Below are 4255 nucleotides of genomic sequence, written 5' to 3' on the forward strand. Positions count from 1 at the left end.
GCTGGGTGGTCCATCTCCGGGGCCTGCTGTATGCGCCGCTTTCCTGTCAGCCAAGGCCCCTATTTTCATGTAGTGGTTTCTCGGCCACTCCCATGGACAGGGGTTTTCCTTCCCTAACATTTCCAGTTGAGTCCCAGGATGGCGTCTCTGATAACCGACTTTAGCTATTCCTCCAACCCCAGAGTCTTTTGGCGGCCAGAGGCTGGAACGTGCTTGTCAGACCTGGGTTTTCTGCATAGCTCTGGAGCCCAGAACCGGGGTCATTGCCATTGCCATCCAAACTGTGAAGTGAAAGCGGGCCAAGGGGTGGTTTCCCAAGGGACCAGCAAGGCCCAGAAAGGTGACCAGTGTAGGAGGTTCCACTGAGTGCCCTGTGATTGAAGAAACTAGAAAGCTCTTGTGCTGCGGGTGGGCGTGGACCATGTGCAGCCTCCTGCCACACAGGCGGTGCTGAGCGTTCCTGCCTTGCATTGTGCTGGGGTAGCTGAGGTGGCGGCGAGCCCTCTTACCCTCTCCGTTCATTAGGAGAGACAGACGGGGGAATATAAAAGAGAATGGAGGAGCTTGGATAAGGAAAAGTTCAAGTAGGGCTGTAGCTCTTCCTGGACAGGAGACTGCTGTCAGGAAAGCTCTGTGGAGGATGTCCTCACAGCAGTATGTGAGGGCAGGAGTGAAGGTCTGGAAGTGTGGCGGGAGGAAGTTGGTGAGGGAAAGGCTGGCCTGCTCCCCACCCAGTCACGTGGTTCGGGGTCCCAGGAGCGACAGACATATGGGAACAGAGTGTGGCGCACAAGGGCCTGAGCAGGAACCCTCTGGTATATTGCCTGGGGGATGTGTGCCCTGCGCGGATGATGACCAAAGAGCCTGGAAGAACTAAGGTGCAGGAAAGGTCAGAGAGAGAGTGCAGCGCTCTGGTTCAGGAGGAAGACGGGCCCGGGCCCTGCACCGTTGTGGTCCGCATACGTGCGTTCTTACTGCGCGCAGAGGGTGACAGCTGGTTCTGGGAAGGTGAAACTGACATGTTTTGTGTGTCAAACACAGATACGTATTTGGTGTTTGCAGAGATACGCTTGCATTAATGGTATTAGAAGTGCATTGGGACTGGCAGGTTACGGGGAACACGTCTACAAAGTGCCCTGGGGGAGGCAGCACTGCCCTAGAGGAAGACTCCTCTGAGAATTCACTTTCTTTGTCCGCAACACACAGTTCAGAAAGGTGTAGCTGAGCCTGCGTGTGGATTCTGTGTACACTGGGAGACGCTCGTCCTGGTGCCTGGCTCAGCGAACACGCAGGTATTTGGTGTAATGTTATGAGATCTGAACTCTGGGAAGAAGAGAAATTGTATTCTGCGTCCTGGAGTGCCTAAAAAGAAGATTTAATAAAGAAAATCTATTTACAGCTCTAAGTCAGTGTTTTTCCTTAATTGTAATCACACTGTGTAGCTGTAGACAAAGTCCATTCATTTTTCCTTGCATACAACAGTACTTGAAAAGAAGTGATGGCCTTTCCTTCTGGAGTTCATTCTTCTGAATGATCTCGGTTGTGCAGAGTAGCCTATAAATAGCCGCAAGTCATCTGTGTAGAGCTGAATATAGAATAAATGTAGGTTAACCAACTGAGCAGAAGCACTTGGGTCCAAGAAGGGAAGGGCGACTATAATGTTAATGAAGTTGGTTTGGGTGACACTTCTCATGGGGCAAAGGCAGGATCCAGAGGAGGACGCGCCCACATATGTATGTAGGGGAAAGCCGGGCCCCCGTGCCCACCCTCCCCCGGGGAAACACCTCTGAAGTCCACTGGCCAGCCTTGTTATTTCGGGGCGTGCTGTACCGAGTGTAGCTGCAGCTGACCGGCAGCCTAAGGACACAGGAAGGTGTGTTCTCACTGACAGGAAGTCTCACAGGGCTGGGCTCTCCTCCTCCATGTGGCTCCTTTTCCTGCAGTATTTGTCTCCCAAAATGCTGCAGCAGGGAGAGAGAAATTGATCAGGAGAGCTCTCACCTGCTGGGCTCAGAAGTGGAACCTTTGCTTCCATTCATTCATCACTCATTACAGGTAGCCACACAGCCCCAAGGTGAGAAGGCGAGATACGGTGGCACGTGGTTGTTTGTAAAGCATTTAGGTACCCTGAACTATTTCGGCACATTGACATCATTGCGCTTAGTATGTATTTGCACAGGAGGCAACCGTGGAGGCCAACTGTTAGTCTCATTACTTCAGATTTGGTCAAAACTAAGCAATATGGGTAGAGGTATGATTGAATAGACCTCATATGTGCAGTCACATGAGGCGTCCCTTACTAAGCGACTTTTGTGGCGATGATTCTGAGGATGATTTAAGCAACATTGTTACCCATAGTAATGGGACTCTAAAGGGAGAAATTTATTTTCTAATTTTTTTGGCTGAGATATTACAGTTAGAATGCCAGAGTTCTCCTTTCAGTTGTCCTTGCAAAAATTTGCCTTGAAGAGAGGTAGTAACCAGAATCTGCAACAATGCAGAAGTTGCAGTGAAGCTAGGATGAAATGCATACAAAGTGATTCTTGACAAGAGACAGGATGGTGAGGCAGCTGAAAATAAAATCAACTTACAGTATTAGTAACTTTCCTTTTTCACATAGCACCTTCTTGTGTGGTTTATAATGACTGCAATCCACATCACCCATGAAATGGTTCAGAGATACTGCAAAGGATTCAGAGCAGTTAGAAATGGTTCAGAGCTTTTGAAAGTGAAGGAGAAGAAATCAGTGCTGTAGTTTTTCAAGTGTGCCACTGTGCCCTTACTGTAGAGGACGATGGCAACATACCTTTCAAAATGAATAGAGAATTCCTTCCAAGAGCTGTGGATCCCCACTTCACCCAGACAAGCTGTTCATGTGGCGTGAACGTTTCTGATAAGAGTTGGAGCACCCCAGCTATTGCCACTCAGAAAGAAGAGTCAAACTTTGGGGAAAGTTTCTTCTTCATTTGCATAATTTGAGGGAGATGCTAGAAGAGCTGAGTGCCAGGTAGAATCAGTGTGCTAGGGTGCCAGTTATCATGCATGCTGAAAAAGAGCTTAGCTGCCATGTACAGGGCACTAGTGTGCACTCAGAGACAAGAGTACTGCAAAAATAGTTTTAATTTTTTCCCCCCAGGAATAATGGAAAGTTGCTGTGAAGGTAGATGATCTCTATCATGAACAAAGTCTCATCCCTGCAAGGGATATGCATTGCTTAAGGCCTATATGGCCAGAAACCCTCCTCATCAACTCCGCAGATTACACCCCAACCCAATCAGTTTACACATCTTTGGTAGTAATTAGTATTATTAAGTCCATTTTACAGATCAGAAAACTAAGGCTTAGTATGATTACATGATATGCCAAAGTCACAATATTACTTCATTGGGTAATGGATTTAATGCCAACCGAAGTAACCTCAGCCTACTGTCTTAACCGTTACATGATCTTGTCTCAGATGAGGGAACAACAGGCCTGGAGAGAAGCATTTCCTCCTCCCATAGTATGCTTTACAGTGCAGTTTGCAAGTCAAAAAAACACTGGAGAAAGGAAATATGTCAGGGTCAGCAGTACCTCCTCACCATAGTGGTCAGCTGGCTTGGGAGGCCAGATAGTAACCAAACTATGGTTTGGATTGTCAAAATCAAGTGGAAGAAAACGTCAGCAAACAACTACATGTTCAGGTGTTCTACAAGCTAAAGAATGATGTGTCTATTCAGTTACATCTCCATTGCTTTGAGAAGATTTTGCTGTTGAATAATATAACCTATTTATTCTGTCATAGTCCCAGACAATAATGTAATATTTTATTGACCACAAAAGTAGCTTAGTAAGGGACTCCCAGAAGTATAAAGTAGAAAGTCGCTTGATTTCTCAGACTCAAAAAGGTTTGGCCTAACTACAAGGATGCTGGTACAGAGAACTGGAAACTACCTGAGTGGAGATTGTAACATCCAGTGCAGGCTTGTGAAAGTTGACAGAGGAAGATTTCATGCTCTTGTCTGGTAAATTCATGTCCATCTTGAGCACATGTTGGAGCTATCTGTAAATCCAGTGTCAAATCAGTCGACACCAATTCAGCCACTGATGCAGAGAGAAAACACTCTGTCTTTTACTCTGAGTCTCATCTTTAGACTTCAGAGATTCTGCCATGTGTCAGTGTCTCCTCCTTAAGAACGGTGTTCATGAAAACGAGGGAGTTCTCTTGGCATTGCAGTTTTTTTCTTCCCCGGATATGCACTCTGGACCACGTGTA

The 4255-nt window shown here is 46.9% G+C and overlaps 1 long non-coding RNA gene across 2 annotated transcripts; it reads right to left on the bottom strand.

Annotated features, from left to right (window-relative positions):
* Positions 1 to 13: 13 nt before the first annotated feature.
* Positions 14 to 1956, bottom strand: LOC102008489. 2 transcript variants are annotated; one of them, XR_265205.2, is made up of 3 exons: positions 1831 to 1956; positions 1486 to 1585; positions 14 to 1362 (listed from the first exon to the last, which is right to left on the bottom strand). It is a non-coding gene; the product is annotated as an uncharacterized LOC102008489 (long non-coding RNA). The 2 variants fall into 2 exon arrangements; XR_001232607.1 differs by having other exon boundaries at positions 1360 to 1585.
* Positions 1957 to 4255: the final 2299 nt, after the last annotated feature.

This window comes from Chinchilla lanigera, unplaced genomic scaffold, assembly GCF_000276665.1.
Source record: "Chinchilla lanigera isolate Chin_1 unplaced genomic scaffold, ChiLan1.0 scaffold00722, whole genome shotgun sequence".
Taxonomy (NCBI): domain Eukaryota; kingdom Metazoa; phylum Chordata; class Mammalia; order Rodentia; family Chinchillidae; genus Chinchilla; species Chinchilla lanigera.